General features: G+C 45.7%; 1 protein-coding gene across 10 annotated transcripts in view; it reads left to right on the top strand.

The window, feature by feature from the left end:
* LOC146889447 (uncharacterized) overlaps positions 1-17,713 on the top strand; it is a 175,483-nt gene that overhangs the window by 60,479 nt on the left and 97,291 nt on the right. For 8 of the 10 annotated variants that reach the window (XR_015736706.1, XR_015736709.1, XR_015736710.1 and 5 more), the window contains one exon: positions 3,017-3,124. The exons of the other annotated variants lie outside the window; for them this stretch is intronic. The gene's annotated coding sequence lies outside the window, so the exon portion shown is untranslated. The remainder of the gene's footprint in view (positions 1-3,016; positions 3,125-17,713) is intronic. 10 annotated transcript variants of the gene reach the window in all.

Here is a 17,713-nt window from a genome sequence, read left to right on the forward strand (position 1 = left end):
CCTTTGACTTTAAACAAGCTTGATTTGTCAGAACACAAAATACCACACAACAGATAAGCGCTTTAGTGTGATTAACTCCTCTGGAAGGCAGCCCCCTAAAAGGGGCTTCATAAATCAGTAGTATTGTTCAAAACTGGCCCAAGTCCGATAATGTTAATGACACATTTCAAACCTGCACACAAATCCAATGGCTCACACTTTGGTTGAACTTGGAAGAGACATAGGCTCATATAGTTTCATAAGCATTTGAAAATGAACCTTGAACTATTCAGTGAGAGATACTAGAACTTAAGCTGAGTCAGTGGTTCTTTAGCTATTTGGGTTTTTTTTGTCCATTTTATACAATCTAGTTATTTTTACTTTCCTGGCCTTTGGTCCCAGAGAACTAGACAGAAAATCAGATGTAAACTCATCCTTGCAATATACAACTTATTTCCTTGTGTCTCTTGTTTTTGTTTCTTGGTTCTTTTGTTTAGCTAAGAGAGAAGAAATCCAGAAACTGCACTTAGTGTTTTCTAAAATCCCTTTGAGAAAGGTCCATGTCTGAAAGACTTCTAATGTATCGTTTAGGATTCTCTGATAAGCAGGAGTGCTGTCTTTGCTAAGAACAAATACAGAACGAAGGCTACAAATAAAGGGTTTGCTCTAAGATATTCTAGTATCACCGATGTGAAATTTCCCACATGAGACACGCCGTCTCTCATCTTCCCCGCTGGCCCCGACTTAGTGATGCTACAAGCTGAGAACTCCTGTGTCCACTGAGTGTGCTACAACACAAAGATGCATAATCCTTCCTTCGGGAACAATTGTCATGGTCTGAAAGCAGCACAAGAAAGGTTCTGAAATTGAAGTGGGGTTTGAATGTGTTTGTTCCCATGAATCCCGGGTGATTGACGTGACAGTAGCGTGCTTTGTGACTTCTTTGGGGTTGGTTTTGCTTAGATTACAATCAGATTTTAAGGTGACTATGGGGGCAAGTGCGCACTATCAGGAAAATGGGAAGTGGCTTTGCCACTCACATAAAATTAAATTCTAGGAAATAAAATCCTTAAAGGGACTGATTGTAGCGAAGAGGAGAGACAATACCTTATCATTAAAAATCAATCAGATATTTACTAAGTGCCTCTCTAAGGGTTCCTTACATTTCAGTCATTGGCAGTTCTTGGATTACACAATACTTTCACATGCATTATCTTATTTGATCTTCCCAACAGGCAGAAGGCCAGAGAGGGATCTTAAGATGAAGAAATTGCATCTCAGACTTAAGTGCTCCTCAAGACCTCCACAGAGCCGGAGTTGGGTGTGCAAGCGCGGGCGGGCTGGTGGGTGTCTCCAAACACACTGTGCTCTGTCCCTCTGACCTCCGCCAAGGACTGTGACATATTGTCTGCATGAAGGAGTCCAAAGGAGTAAGATTACGATCTTGACTCTCAAGGAGTATATGGTCAGTTGGGAAAAATAAAAGTTTGCCCAGGAACCCAACAAAAGACTTTTAGTTGTTAATCTGGAGGTGGTAAGCACAACAGTTGGGTTATTATTTTAACTGGAAAGTAAGGTGCTATCAATTCTACCTGTGCCCTGAAAATGAATACAAATCAAATGGATGTTTCTAGCATTTTCCAGCCAAGGCCGTCAGTGTCTTTGGGAGAAGTTCCTCACCAGGAGGAAAGCCAGTGGGCACAGTCTTGTCCAGGTTCATAGGGCAGGTGGATATTTGGAGTCCTGGAGTTCTTTTTCCCTCTTTTGTGTTTGTGCTAAGGACTCAGAGCCTGTGGTAGGTCATCCTGGCCACTGCTTGGCCCTTTAAACCATTAGAGAGAGCCCAGTTTTAGGGCGAGGGCTATCTGCAGGGGCATCCAACCTCTTGACCTTGCAACATAATGGTGTCATTCACAAATCTTGTAGGCCAAATCCATAGCTAGCTTGGTTTCACACGACCTGTAGAACACAGGTTGGACACGACTGAGAAGCAGAGAGCGGACTTGTTTGTCTTCAGAGGGACTGTGAACATGAAGGGGCTGCAGAAACTGGCCATTCCCGTCTTCCAATGTCCCAGTGCTCAGACCCAACATTTTCCAAGCTCGTATTTGTCTCAGAAGCAAAATTCCAAGAATTTGTTCTTTGTCTTTTCAGTCAAGCAGGTCGGTGCTGAGACGGCTGTGGTTCAGTCCCTGTGTGTCCCTGCCTTTATCTGTGTCACTGAGAGGCACTCTGCCTGGGAGGCCTCCTGGGGACTACCAAAGCTTCCGTGAGCATCTGGCCATTGTGTTTTTACAGAAAGTGCCAGTTGCCTAGCCAGGTTCAGCAGCCTCATAGACAATTCCAAGTAATTGTCTTCCAGATGCTCGTTTGTAAAGTGTCCTTTGGCCAGCATAGGGGTTATGCCTCTAGACTCGGCCTGCTGTCAGGGAGGCCTTAAACAGCATATGTGGGCTGTTAGGCACCATGCTGAGCACACATGACAACAGGAAACCCTTTGGAGGTCCCATCAGTTACCGCCGCCTCTTCACACTGAGCACCGAGTGCCTGCGTGAGTGCAAGCCGATCGGTGATCAAGCCCGAGCATCCGGCCGTGCCCACGACACCGTTCATATCCTCAACGTTTCACCCTTTGCCTCCCTGAGGTCAGAAATGGATTCGTGCTGAGTCAGCCCAGCTTCCCATCCCTTCCGTGGTTGTAAGCACAGCCTCTGGAAGCGGTTCTCTCACGCCCTAGCTGTGCAGTCTTGGAAAGCTATCAGAGAATTCTTGATACCTTCCATCCCTGATATGTGGCACCATGGTAATCACCACAGTGTCCTCTAAAATGTTCCTGGACGCGATTGTCCTGGTGGAGAGCCGAGAGGACGGCCTAGGTGTGTTCTGGGCTGTTTAAATATTTGTTCTTTTCATTCATTCTTCTGTGGCCCCTTGAGCGTCTGCTCCAGATACTGCAAACATGCGAAGATGCAATAGGTGCCCTCGGTGGGTGTATGGTTTGTGTGATACATCACTGCAGAACTTGTTTGCCCAACAGGTGGGAAGAACTCAGCACGAAGCACGGAACATACGCCCGCCTTGGGGAAAGACGCGAGGACATGGAAAATTTCAATCGAATGATCCCGCGGAACAGTGTCGGCACACAGTGAGTGCCTAGTGCCATAGAAGCATTTTCTGCTTTAATTGTTAGGCTGGCAGAGTGAATGCTGAGACCGCGCGTGTGGCCGGAGGTTGAGGGCGAGGAGGTGGAGGTGCTCCTGGGGAAGTCTTCCAAGAGGCAGTATCCTTGAGCTCGGCTCTGCTCAGTGAGTAGGCGTTCGCCAGTAAGAGAAGAGGGCTAAGAGTGTTCCAGGCAGAAGGAACATTGTGTGCAGAGTTGGGGAGGCGTGAAACAGCACAATACACTCGGGGAACTCCAAGCAGGCAAAGAACGAGTGGCCCCCATCCTCACTGAGACATACAGTGTGCATTTGCTAAATGAGTATTAGAGGTTAGAGGCTGGGAAATGAAACATTGCTTGATCATTCTGGCCTGTAGCATTAACCAAACAACCATTGGCGTTGAAGCAGCTAAGGGGCTTTTAATTTTTTTATTGTTCTGTGTGGTTCTTGCCCAGTGCAATCTCGGTACTGTGTCAACTCCCCTTTTTTCTTTCTTTCTTTCCTTTTTTTTTTTAAATTAAAATAGGGTTTCATGTAGTCCAAATTGGTCTCAAATTTCCTATGTAACCAAAGATCACCTTGACTTCTCATCTTCCTGCCTCTACTTCCCAAGTGCCGAGATTCCAGGCATGTGCTAGCCATGCCCAGTTTTATTTGGTGATGAGGTTCCAAATTTGGGCTTGCTAGGTAAACATTCTATCCACTGAGCCATATCCCCAGCCCCTTCTTATCTTCTGTTATGAGGAAGCTAGTTTTCTGCCTTCCCCGCTCCCCAGAGTGACGGAGATGAGCTGCCGTGAAGCTCTACTGGCATCCCAGAGTGGGTACTAACGCTTTTGTGGGTAACACATTTATTTAGATAAAAGGTCAGCAAAACCTGGTCTCAGGGCCAGACACAGTGTACTACCTGGGGCTGGGTGACCTAGGATACCGTCGGTTGGGACATTTCTTCCCTGCTGTATGCAATCCCTCATCCTCCCACGGGTTGGAAGACGCTCAGCCAGCAGTGGCAGGTTCAAGAGAGAAAGTGGAAGTACACACTTGAGGCTCAGCTTGGATTCAGCACACAGTTACTTCTGTTCCTTTCTGGTAGCCAGAGAGAGAGAGGCAAGAGGCCAATGTGGACTGGAAAGGTCTGGAAATGGGCTCCGGTTCTTGATTAGAGCCACCGCAAACTGACACTGCGAACAGCAGGGGGACCGGAGGGACGGGGCCAGGGCCGTGTTTGAAATCACAAGCAATCATAATCCAAAGCAGCATGCATTCCAACCACGGATTTTTTTTTTAAATGTCATCTCTGTGGTCTCAAGTGGAAAGATGTATTCGTCATACATGTCTGCTCGGCCCCACCCGCAGCTATGAATCATCAGTGTCTTCTACTGAGGCGACCATTATCCTCGAGTACGTGACCGATATAGAGGAGGAGTAAAATGAGGCTTGTCGGATGAGTCCCAGACCCCCATTCAAGTACCACCTGATGAATTTCACCGGGGAACCAGGCTTGATTTTAGCCCATTAAAGGTATAAAGCAAATCGTTATCACAGACGCACCCGGTGCTGGGCACGGAACATCTTTGGGGGCTAATGTCTAAGCAGACCTACACTGGATATTATTGCCATTGTTCCTTGCCTCACTGCTGTTATGGGAGTTGTTGAAATTGGCACTGTTGCTGCTACATATAGATGGGACTGAACTGACAGCCATCATTAACCATTTGATGACTTTCCCCAACTCCGTTGTGTTCTCTCTCTCTCTCTCTCTCTCTCTCTCTCTCTCTCCTCTTCCCCTCCCACCCCGTGGTATATGTGTATGTTTGTAGGGTACATGGATATGTGTGGGGAGCTCAGAGGTAGACATCGAATGTCTTCCACAATTACTCCCCCCTCCTCTTATTTTTTGAGACAAGACTTCTCTGAATCTGGAACTCACCAGTTTGGCTAGATGGACAGGCCAGTGAGCTCCAGGAGCCCTCCTGTGTCTGCCGCCCCACCACTGGGGTTAGGGATGCACGCCATCCTGCCTGACTTTAACAGGGTACTGGTCATCCAATCCCAGGTCCTGATGCTTGCCCAGCAAGCATCTTACCAGCTGAGCTACCTTCTAACCCATTTTCCTCCTCAGCTTTTCAAGATAGCAGGTCACCATGTAGCCCTGGTTAGCCTCAAACTCGTGGAGTCCCCCGCTGCAGCCTCCCGGGTGTTAGGATTATAGGCAGGAGCTGCCGTGTGATTTCTTTTAAAGCTTATTGCCAGAAAATTTTCACTGTTGGAACTTTGTATCTATAAGTAATGTGTAGTATAAGTAACAATAAGGATATCAAAAACCTTCCATAGCTGTCCTTTCCCTAGGATCAGGGTATGTCAGAAGACAGAACTCACAGGTAGCATCTGTTTCTTAAGAATGTTCTGAAAAGTGAAAAACAAAAACAAAACTTCCAAACAATTCAGACAAAAACCACACGGCTTCGGTCTGAAAATATTCTTTCCGTTTCAAAGCCGCTCAGGGTCCTTGGGCATCTGCAGGATGCTGACGCCTTGACTCCAACTTCCATGGAGCTGTTGCCATTAGCCTTCTGTAGGAGCAGCGTCCGTGGGTGGAAGGAACATGCCAGATCTCAGTGAACTATTCGATGCCTGTTGACTCAGGCAGCAGGACCAGCTGTGAGTTGGAACGTATTTTTACGTAGCTACAGTGGAAAGGAACAGGGCTGTTGATGTTAGTGCCGAGGTGGGGACAGAACCTGCTGGGATATTTGTGGATGATTTGGTTTGGGGGGGAGGATAGGAAGATGGGTTGTCTTGGGAGGTACAGCTGAAGACTCCAAACTCAGAATTTAATTCTGGATGGAATGGCACGTGCCTGTAATCCCAGCACTTGGGAGGTGGAGGAAGGAGGATCAGGAGTTCAAGGCCAGCCTGCACTAGGTCACAGAAAACAAACAAAACTGTTTATTTGGGCAAGTCACATAGAGATGGAGTGATAGACCTACCAGGTAGTGCTTTCAAGATTAGACCCCAACAAATGTTTATTTCTTTCATGTTTGTATAACTCCACCTTAGGAATGTTGAAAAAAAAAAAACCCTGCCAGCCAGCTGCCCCTGGAAAGAAGTCAAGTAGGATAAACTTCCTGTTCAGGGGGAGGGAGCAGGGGCTGTCACCTCTGCCGCCCCTCCCCTCCTCCCAGCTCTCCTTCCTGCCTTTGGAGGAAGCCTGTGTGTTCTCTCAGACCTACCTTGGCATTCCTTGATGTCTTAGAGAAGCAGATGACCCCGGCTGAGCGAGACAGTCAGCAGAACAGCAGCTCTTGATGCTGCCTTTGGAAATTTCCATTCTTTGCTTGCAGCTCTGAAAAAAAAAAAAAAAATCTAAAGAGCCCAGTAGCTGGGAAATTTCCACAATGGAAAATTTTAACATATTCTTTAGCTCTAAACTATGCAGGTTTATGGACATTATTTTTCCCCCCCTTCTGGTGATTTCCTTCTTTAACGACAATTTATGAACATGGTACCACTAGCGCTGCGGGAACAGGAGGGCACAATGACCTAGGGGGTGGGCGTAGCTGGCTTACAGGAGGCTGTGCGGTATAAATGTGTGACCACTCAGCACACAGAAGCACAGAGATCACCAAGAGGCATACTGGGTGGGAACTCATCCAGAGCAGAGCTAGCCTGCTCGGGAGCACTGCAGGGAGATCTATGTTAGAACCCTGAAGTGCAAAGTGCACCATGCAACTTGGGAACCCGACATGGTGAGTCACCTTGCCATCCAAAGCCACCTCAAGCGGATAGATCCCTTGGACTGCTTGCTGCTTCCTGAACCTCGATCTGAGCTGTGGGCTCTGATGCAGTAGGTTGAGGGTGGGACCTGGCCTGCACCGCCAGCTGGGGATGCTCTCCAGGTGATGCTGATGCTGCCCTTCTGAGGACCACAGTGTGCTCTGTAGCGAGACCTTCGTCAGCATGCAGCCGGTGCCCTGGTGGCTGACCAGTGCCAGAGGGTGGCTGGAGGTGAGCTCAGGTTACAGAGCGGAGGTCCCAGAACAGAACTGCAAAGTCCTCTGGAGAGATGTTTCACCTCAGTCCGGATCAAGGGGCTCTATTAGAATGTAGGGGTGCGCAGAGTTGCCAGAAGCCTTGGTTTGGAGAATTCTAGAAATCAGGACCTTGCCCAAGAAACCCATGTTAAGCTGGTGATGATTCCTAAGCTGGGCCTGTTTCCTTCATGGTGCTGCAGCATGGAGGAGTGTGGGTGAATGGCCAATGAGCCAGTCCCTAACTCCTGGGGAAGACTCTTAACTAGCATCCTGTTAAGAGAGGCTTCCAGAGAGGCCTTGCTGCCACTCTTGTTCACTATTACTGAAATAAAAGTTCAAAGGGAATGGGAGATTTTTTTTTTTTAGTAGCTCTCTCACTTTTGTGGAGGGGGGAGGCACCATTAATCTAGGATGCTCCTGCCTCATGACTTCTGAGGTCTGTACATTTTTTTTACATTTATTTATTTATTATGTATACAATATTCTGTCTGCATGTATGCCTGCAGGCCAGAAGAGGGCACCAGACCTTATTACAGATGGTTGTGAGCCACCATGTGGTTGCTGGGAATTGAACTCAGGACCTTTGGAAGAGCAGGCAATGCTCTTATCCACTGAGCCATCTCTCCAGCCCTGTACATTTTTTTTTTTTTTAAGCAGCACTTGCCCTAGCTTTCACGTCCCGTGGAGTTGGGTTCGGGGCAGTTTATTGGTTCTGACTTCAAACCTTTCCAATGAACGTTCCACAGAGCACCGCGTGGAAGGAAAGGTGGGGGGTCGCAGACGGTGGCATGCAAATGTGGCTGAAGTCAGAGCGTGGCAACCGCGAGACAGATCTGATGACACGAAGCACCGCATGTCTGTCCTACTACGCTAGCACCCACAGAGGGTTTTGAAATCCTCGAGTCTTTCAGGATGGGATTTGAACATCCGCGGATTGGTTAATGACTCTTCCTCGGGATGCTTTCACCCTGAGGCAAGGTGTGACTCAGCACTGAAAGGACGTCCTGATGGCTTCGGTGGAGGAGACCAGATTGGTTTCCTTAGCAGGAGGCTTGATGAGTCACTATTCACCTTAGAGCCCTCTTAGGACCTGCAGTCCTAAGACGCATGCTGGATCCTTTCTTCATCCCCTTCTGTATTGAAGGGAGTGCTTTTGTTTTCTGCTTCGGTGAGACCCACATCACAGCGTTCACCGGTTTAAAGGCAGCAACACAGAGGCCTTCAGCGTCTTTGTGACATTGCACAACTTCCCCTTGTATCCAGTTCCCAGACATTTTTATCATCCCCAAAGGGAAGCCTTGTATCCATTAAGTAGCCTCTGCCTGGTGCTCGCTCCCTCCTACCGGAACCTGGCCACCACCCATTTCCTTTCTGTCTCCATGGTTCCCAGGGCTGGATCTTTCACATAAGTGAATCCTAGCCATAGGTGGCCCTTCATTAAATCGCATTTCCTTCAGAATGAACACTGTGGGTATAAGGAAATGCGACATTATCGAGTGTTTATCACACGAGGCATGAAATCATCACGAACAAGTAGACACCATATTATACAGATGAGAAAATTGAGATTCAGAGACTTGCCTGAGGCCCATTCCTTTTGGCCAAGCCGCAAAGAGACTTCTCTGGCCAGGCCCGCTTTTGCTAGCGCCTTTCCCAGTTGCTGTAGCTACATCTTAGCTCCATCTTCTCGCAGACAGATGGGTAGATACTGCATCTCAAGTTTAACAACTTCACAGAGAGCCTTCCCTCGAATTCCGAATGCAGTGTTAGTTGCTTACAGCTGCTTTTCTCTAGCCATGCAGCGAGTCCAGGCAAACTCTTTTGAAGAGCTCATTAAAACTGCTAAAATAAAGTCTTAGAAGCAGGTGCATTCATTAGCAGAAAACGCAGATGATTATGTTAATATCACATTCAGGTGACAAATTTAAAGGCATCAAAATCACGAAGGATAAAAGACTTTTTCAAGGCTAGAGCTACCTTCTTCCTCTGTGGGGTTCTTTCCTCGGTGAAGCACATGACTGACAACAGCTGTCCGAAGTGGGGAGCCCTCCATGTTAGTTCACAGAAAGAAAGCTGTCCTGTGATACCAGTTTTCTTTTTATGGTTTCTTGGGTCTCTGGCTATGAAGATAAAGATGAGGAGTTGCCCACAACCTGCCTGCTGGATCTAGCACTGCATCGATAACTTCCTGTCCACTGGTCTCCAAGAAGAGAGGATGCTAAAGGAGCTGGTTCAGATATGTCAACAGGCTGGGGAGGGGTAGCCCAGTAGCATGGCAGGTACGCAAGACCCTGGTTCCCTGGACTCAAGAGTAGCTCATTGTAGGCAATGATTTCCAGTTTGGACTAAAAATTATTTTTACTTTTTTTCATTCAGAAATCAGTGTACATGAAATAAGACTTCTAAGTTTTTATTCTGATACATATTTTTGTATTTCCCACATTTTCTATAATGGGTTTTCAATTTTTAAATAAAAATATGTTTATTAGCTTATAGTTTTTTAAGTATTTAAAAGTGACAAAGGAATACATTGCCTTTCTATCATCAATTGAATGCTCCTAGAAAATTGGAATAATATTTAATTGCCTGGGATATGAAATCTGGACAAGAAATGCTCCCAATTCCCTCCCTCTTCCCAGCTCTAGGGTATTTGTGGTCATGTTGGTTTCCCCTTTGGAAAGGAAGGAGAGACAAATATGGCTAGGTATCAAGTCACTTAATAAAAAATAATTGTGCAATAGATTATTGTATTTTATCAGGCAAATGTTCTTGGTTTTTAAATTTTAAGTTATACACACACTGTTGGAAGAAAACCTTTGACTACCTATTTTATCCCCCCCCCCCAAAAATGCTTTAAATGACTATTTTTGATTGCAGAACATGAATACTGAAACTGTGACACACTCACAGGGCAGACTTATAGATTATGTGTGTGTATGTGCACACTTGTGCACACCCACGCATGCAGATACGAAGTGGATCAACAATAGCAAGCTGAGAGACTGCTTGTGTGTATGGTAACCCTGCCTTTGCCTCCGTCCCTCTTCAGGTCTCCTTTTTCCTTCCCCTGCACACTTCTGTTCCTCTCTCTCTTCACCTCCCCTTAGAGCGGGCGGGTGAACACATACAGTAGGTTGGGTGCAGTAGCCCCCCTCATACGATAGTCAGTAGATGCCTGAAACCATAGAACCAAGGCCTGTATTTAACTCCTTTTCCATCATGGTCATTGTATGTGGTAACCATAACTTTCGCAGTTTGGAATTAATAGCAAAGCTAGCACACACAGGTTTCCTTTTTGTTTTCTACCCTTTTACAGATAGATTTGCTTTTCCTGTATGGCTCCAAAACCTCAGCATCTACTTTTTTCTTTCCTTAGCAAGCTAACAAAGTTCACCTTTTCACTTAAAGGAATTGCATTATGATCTCTTTGTTGTCTGCACCATTACGCCTTCAAGCCATTAGTAAGTCAGCTAAGGGTTACTTGGAGGAATCCCTTTGACCTCATGGCAGTTAACATGCTAGCCCAGGTGGCTGCTAAGTGGCTCATGTGCCGCTTACAATGTAGACACCCTGGGCAAAGGGATAATACCTATCTCAGGAGGGCATGGCCTGAACTTGCATCATATTTCTCAGAATGGTACACGATTTCAAACTTACAACTTTTTCATTTCTGGAACTGTCCATTTCATATTTTAAGACCAAGGATTATGTGAGTAGCTGCAACCTAAGGTAAAAGAACACAGCTGCCCCCCTGCAGGCATCCACACATCCTTCTGGTTAGGAATGCTCTCCCGGAATCCCCGGAATCTCCACTGCCAGCTGCCACCCTTTGTGATTCCCTGGGACTTCACCGTCGCAGCTCCGTCACTGCTGGACAGCTCCACATCCCCACAAGTGCTTGTCCGCCCACCTCTCCCCCTCTGGTTAGCTCTCAGAGCTGGCACTCTCACAGAAAGAAGCCTCTGATTCGACACCAAGTGAGGATGGTGGCCAGGAGAAACTCTCATCCTTCCAGGATGATGGATCGTAAGAAGGACGAGCAGAGTTCAGAGCACAGAATCTGAAGATGAAGACAAGAGGTCCACTCAAGTCACAGGATCCAAAGATGAAGATGAGAGGTCCATCCACTCAAGTCCTTTTTCATGGGTGTATGCCCTTCAGAGGCATACCTGGAAGTCATGCAGCCTGACTCTGAGACTTTTCCCATGGCAAAAACTCATCCTTTTTTTTTTTTTCCCCTCACTTTATTTAGGTGGGCCACTAAAGCGCACATGGCATTATAAATCCAGTGAGAAAAGGAGGAGGAGGAAGAGGAAGGGGATCCTGCTACTACATAGTCTCAAGGAAGTATACCCCTTAGGATCCCTGGGGAGAGCAGGGAAGCTGAGTCATATGGCTAAGGGACACTTAGGTTTCATTGGTTCAAGTTGCCTACTTACCACACCATGTGGGCAAAACAGTGAGATGTTCCCACAAGCCCGAGTGTCTGAGCATCATCCAGATGTCTTCTTGGTTCATCCTTTTACCCGCTAACACACCTATGCAACACAAGAAATTATGAGATTATTTCACGCAGGGACCCTGCCTTAAATGATAGTCCGAGGTTTACAAGTACTACTTAAGCTGAGCCCTGTGCCCCCAAGTTTCCTAAATACTCTGTATTGTGCGCCTCCCTTTAGAAGGCTGTGGAAAGTGCAGCAGTGTTTTGAAACGACTAGTTATGACAATACAAGGAATGCGGCTAGCAGAGGAGAAGTGCCACAGAGGTCAAGTGCCGCGAGAAAACAGCCAGCTAGCCCGTCCTTTCCCTGTGGATACATGCGAGATTCTTGTCAAATGAGTCACGGCAGTGGATGTGGCGATGAGGAGTTAGGAGAGGCAAGAAGCTTGAACTGAGATGTTGGCTAAATAAGTAGAATTGAGAGGATTTTTAGATGATTGTTATTTAATGACTTGTAAAGACATTCACATGCTGAATTTCACAGAGAGAATGTGAAACTATGCTGTATTCCATCACCTAAAGATAACTTTTTTTGAATGCTAGGAGAACATTATGTGAGATATAGAAAAAAAAAAGCTTATTGGTTTGTTTTTTATTGTGTGTGTGTGTGCATGTGAGTATGTGGGGTGTGTGTGTGTGTGTGTGTGTGTGTGTGTGCAGGACACAATGTCACAGTGCTAGAGTGGAGATCAGTGTGGACGGAAGTTTCTGCCACATCCAGTTCTGCAGCCATTCAGTCCCAAAGAAACACATAGAGGCTTATACTAGTCATAAACTATTTGGCCTATTAGCTCAGGCTTATTATTAACTAGCTCTTACAACTTAAAGTAACCCATAATTTTTGCCTATGTTTAGCCATGTTGTCTTGGTATCTTTTTTATCAGTAAGCCACTCCAATCTTGCTTCATCTGAGTCTAGCTGATGACTGACTCTCTGCCTTTCCTCTTCCCAGAATCCTCCTAGTCTGGTCACCCCACCTATACTTCCTGCCTGGCTACTGGTCAATCAGTGTTTTGTTAAACCAATACGAGTGACAAATCTTCACGGTGTACAAGAGCACTATCCCACAGCAGGTCAGAGTTCAACCTTTGGGAGCCAGTTCCCTCCTTCTACCTTGTCGGTTCGAGGGACTGAACTGAGGTCTTCAGGCTTCTGCAGCAAGCACTGTTACTTGCTAAACCGCTTTGTCAGCCCATTTATTTATTTATTAATCTGTTCATTTGTTCGTTGACACGGGGGTCTTGCTAAGTAGCCAGAGCTAGCCTAAAATTCACTAAGTAGCCAGGTTGGCCTTGAGTATGAAATTCATGTTCAAACCTTCTGAGTGCTAGGGTCGTTTGGGATTTTTTTTTTTTTTTTAGTGACATACATTTGGGTTGTAATGTTTCGCTTTGTGGATAGTCCAATAAGGAAACCCAGACCCTTAATTTTAATTTTTTAAAAAAACCCATCTGAAAGCTATGATAGGAAGGCAATTAATTAGAATTCTCAGTTGATAAGCAATTATAACCCTAACTTCGATAAGCCTTGAGAATATTTGAATTTTCTTCTACATACACATATTCTAATCCTCAGTTCAGCCCCTCTGTGCTGAACCATACTGCAGTAAAGGAGGTATATTTCTTAATGTCTTCAGTTTGGAAATCAGCTCTGGATGATATTAAATAATGCAAGCTCCTGTCTAGATTGTGCATATTAGCCGCTCTGGTTACTTGGACATTCCTTTTGATTGGTCAGTGCCTAGCTGTATCAGTTATTAAACACTTCAGACCTTATCCCTAGAATAGGAAATAGAAGAAAATCCAAAATTTTGTCTTTTTTATTATAAATAAAAGGAGGTGACAATGATGGCCCATTTTAACAAATTATAACACTTTTGTGTGTGTGAAGGTTTGTATTGAGTATGTGCATGTGTGGGGGTGAATATATGGGGTAAGTCAGAGGCTTTCCTTGGGTGTCTTCCTCAGTTCCTCTCCACTTTAACTTTTAGAACATACTCTCTCACTGAACCTGGAGCTCCCCGATCCAGTTACACTGGCTGGCCTATATCCTCAGGGGGCCTCCTGTCTCCATCTCCCCAATGATGGGATTACAGGCACTGACTGCCACACCCAACTGTATGTGGGTGCTGGGAAACTGAACTCCAACCTCAGCACTTTTTCTGAAAATATTACATGTTTTCCCAAGACAGTTCTTTGCAAGGGTTGCTCTGAACCCAGGACCTCATCAATGACAGGCACGCTCCCTAGGAGAGCTGCCTCGGCGACCCAAATCTTATTCCTTTAAATTTTGAATTTTTGGTATTAAAAATGTGCATCATTTTAAAGTCCCATTTATTTACTCAGGGCCTCCATCCTCCATGAGATCGCCTTTGTTATGTAGAGCTGAAATGATTTTCTTTATTTATTCCTCTATGAGGAGCAAAGAGAACACTCCGTCTTTGCTCCTAAGCACGCTTTACTAAATTCACATTAGGCCAAAAAAAATTTGACTGGAAAATTCCCAAGCTCTGCTTCTTCATGTTGCAAACACCAAGCACCCTGTGGTCTCTGTGCTGTATGCTACATTCAGAGAACAGCAAGGCTGATCCAAATGACAGATTATTCTAGGTATTTGTCTTTGAGATCTGCGTGGTAGTTCTCCTTCCCATTTGTGTTTGACGAGTATCAATACACAATTACAGGCCATTTCCTGACTTACTCACCAACTTACATACAGGTCAGATAGGCCAAAGAAGAAAGCCACTGTCTCCTGGGCAACCCACAGAGCACAGCGAAGGTAATTGCTTCATCAAAATTACAGATTTCTCAGTAACAATGGCTGTTTATTCCACTGACATTAGAATATTAGACTACCTCACCATTTTTTTCCTGAAAAATATGTGGTAATAGTTTTAGTAAAGTAGATCCTGTGTTTTCACTGACGTGTTTAGCATTAATAATATAGTTTCATTTTTAATTAATCCCAAACTAAAGGAGATACATAACTCTTCTCTTATTATTAGGACTTGTGCTGTAGTTTGCATCTGAAATACCCCCCACCTCCTCACCCCCACAGGCTCTTGTTTTGAATGCTTGTCTCTCAGCTGGTGGCACCATTAAGGGAAGTGGTAGAACCTTGGGAAGTTCGGGCCTAGCTCCTGGAAGTAGGTCTCTTAGGGTAGGCCTTTGAAAGTTGTAGCCTGACCCCCCCTGGTTTTAGCATATTCTTGGCTGCCTGGCCTATAGATGTGAAATATCTCTCTCCTGCTCCCACAGTCCCAACTCCTCCACTACACCCTCCCTCCACAATAGGCTGAAACCCTCCAAATCCATGAGCCAAAACAAATCCCTCTCTGCCAGACATAGTATGCCGTACACGAGCCTGCAATCCAGCACTTGGGAGGTTGAGGCAGGACGGTTGCCGTGTGTTTCATGCCAGCCTGGGCTACATAGTTCTGGACAAAACTGGGCTACAGTGTGGGACTCTCTCTCTCTCTCTCTCTCTCTCTCTAAAACTTCAAAATGATTTAATTTTATCTAAAAAGGCGAGGCCAGGGAGATGACTAAGCAGTTAAGAACACTGGCTCCTTCCACAGGACCTAGGCTCGATTCTCAGGAGGAATTCAGTGGCACAAAGCAACCTGTGTCTCTCTCTATTCCCAAGGCCTCTGACCCCTTCTTCTAGCCTCTGAGAGAGACAAGGCATGCATGTGATACATGGACATACATGCAGGAAAAACACCCATACACGTAAAACAAACAAACAAATAAATGCACAAAACTAAAAAAAAAATAATTTGAAAAGGAAAGGAGGGAGAGAGGGGAGGACGGAAGGAAGAAATGAAGGGAGGCGTCCGATCTCCTTTGGGTTGTCTTTGTCAGATTCTGGGGAAGCTATGCAGTCATAATGAAGGCATGTGGTGCATGCTCACAACCGATGCTCTGCTTTGCCTGTTCCTGCATAGAAGGAGCAGGAGCCGCATCGTATATAAAATGTTCAGGGTCCGCTTTAAAATCCCACTGCCTCTTCCTCCTAAATTCGTCAAGTGATAATCTCAGTTTTTTAATAGTTGAAATTTCAAACTTTGTTCAAAATCGCTAATCCAATGATTTAAGGAACAGACTAATTTGAAGTCTGGAACATTCTGAATGCTGATCTCAAACCCCCTTCATGGTATTGTATGTACAATGAGGAATTTCCAAGACGCCGGCACCAGGATTGTTTTTGTAAGCATCGACTGCTTTCAGCTTCAGGCAAACAAGTATTGCTAAGCATGGCTGCTGGGCTCAGTTCATTTTCACTGAACACTGAGTGCTGTGACATCATCTAGAAAAACTTTGTTCCTCGGAACCCAGCCCCTCCTATGCCGGGGACGGAACCTAAAGCATGCTGGGTGAATGTGCTACCCCTAAGCCTGTCTATCCCAAATGTCATCTTTTTGACATTTCACCCTCAGTTGCCACTCAGGTTGCCCGGTGTCTCCTGAACTCACGCTTTATTTGGCACCCGTCTAAATGTGCATGTGTTCAAAAGGACCTTGGCAGATATTGTGGGTGACAGTCAATGCAGAGTGACTGGGATCTTAGGGTCATTTACCATGTGGACCACCACCAGTCAATCAATTCACTGAGCAGGCCGTCAATAAGTCCTCTATTCTAGCTAATACAGCTGGAATAAGGCTTCTTGGTCTTGGCACTGTTGACTTTGGGGCTAGAAAATTCTCTGTCATTGGAAGTCTGTGTTTGCATTATCGGATGGCTAGCTGTATCCTTTAGGTGCCAATGGCTCTTCCCCCTCCAGTTCTGATAATCAAAAATGTCTCCGGCTGTTGCCAGAGTTCTCCAAGGGAAGGGAGGATTGGCAGCTCCCTCAGCCAGAGAACTGGGGTGTACATCTTGCCTTTTTGACTAGGTTGTGAAGACTGGCGGGGGGGGGGCACAGACCCAGTCTGATTCATCGCTCTATCACCCCTTCTCTACCAACTAAATTTAGTTTCTGGCACAGAAATGCTTCTTGAATGTTCTGAAAAGAACAAAATATCTCCAGGGTTCCTCTGCTGTCGTCAGCCTTGCTCCACAAGCTCGGAACAGGAATAAGGCAACCTGGATGACTCATCTAACATTCTGTGTGTTTGTTTGCGCACAAGCAACACGTGCACACTGCACATGCTTGCAGAGAGCAGAGAACCGCCTCAGGTATTAGTCTCCAGCTCTGCCCAAGCGAGTTATTTATTTCCTTAATTATTTATCCCTTTTAAAAATTGGGTTTTTTTTTTTTAAGATAGGGTGTCTTACCAGACTGAAACTCACCAAGTACAGTAAACTGGCTGGCCAGTGAACTCATGGACTCACACGCCACCACGCCCAGCTCCGTGGAGTCACACACCATCACACCAAGCTCTCTGGACTCACACGCACGCCATCACACCCACCAGCCTTTTAAAACTCGAGTTCTGTGGATCAAAGGTGACACTTTATCACACGAGATATATCCAGCCTCCTTTCTAAGATTTTTACTGTTTGACTGATCTGTCTATATCGTAGATCCGCTTTAGCGCCTGTGTTCATCAAAGGCTCGCCTATGTTTTAATCACACTTTGTGTGATGCTACTTTGTCTCGAGGGGACACCATCCACCCTTATTTATCCTGGTCCTGGAAACATATTCTTGGGTAGGAGTGGGAGGCATTTTGATTTTAGTCAGATTGCCTTCCTTGATTAAGAGAAAGTCATAGACGTGGTTTTCTTCATGTGAAATCTGAAGTTCCTATCCCTTCTTGTCGTGTGAGATGCAGGATGTCTCAGCGGCTCTCCAGTCATCTATGTAAGTAGTGATGCCTTACTTTGTATTCCTGGAAATTGCCAGAAGGCTTTAAAGGAAGAGGGGGGAAAAAAGAGTGAGGAAATTTTCCCTGTGGGCAGTTGGGGAAAACAAAAATATTTTTGTGCTGTGGAGGTTTCTCAGGAAAGGAGGGTTGGCCAGCAAGTGGTTGTATCTGAGCAAGGGGAATTTCCACATTTGGGAAAACATGGTCGTAATTAATGACTTAGGAGAGCC

The sequence above is a fragment of the Myodes glareolus genome, chromosome 25, assembly GCF_982192425.1.
Source record: "Myodes glareolus chromosome 25, mMyoGla1.1, whole genome shotgun sequence".
NCBI classification, from domain to species: Eukaryota; Metazoa; Chordata; class Mammalia; order Rodentia; family Cricetidae; genus Myodes; species Myodes glareolus.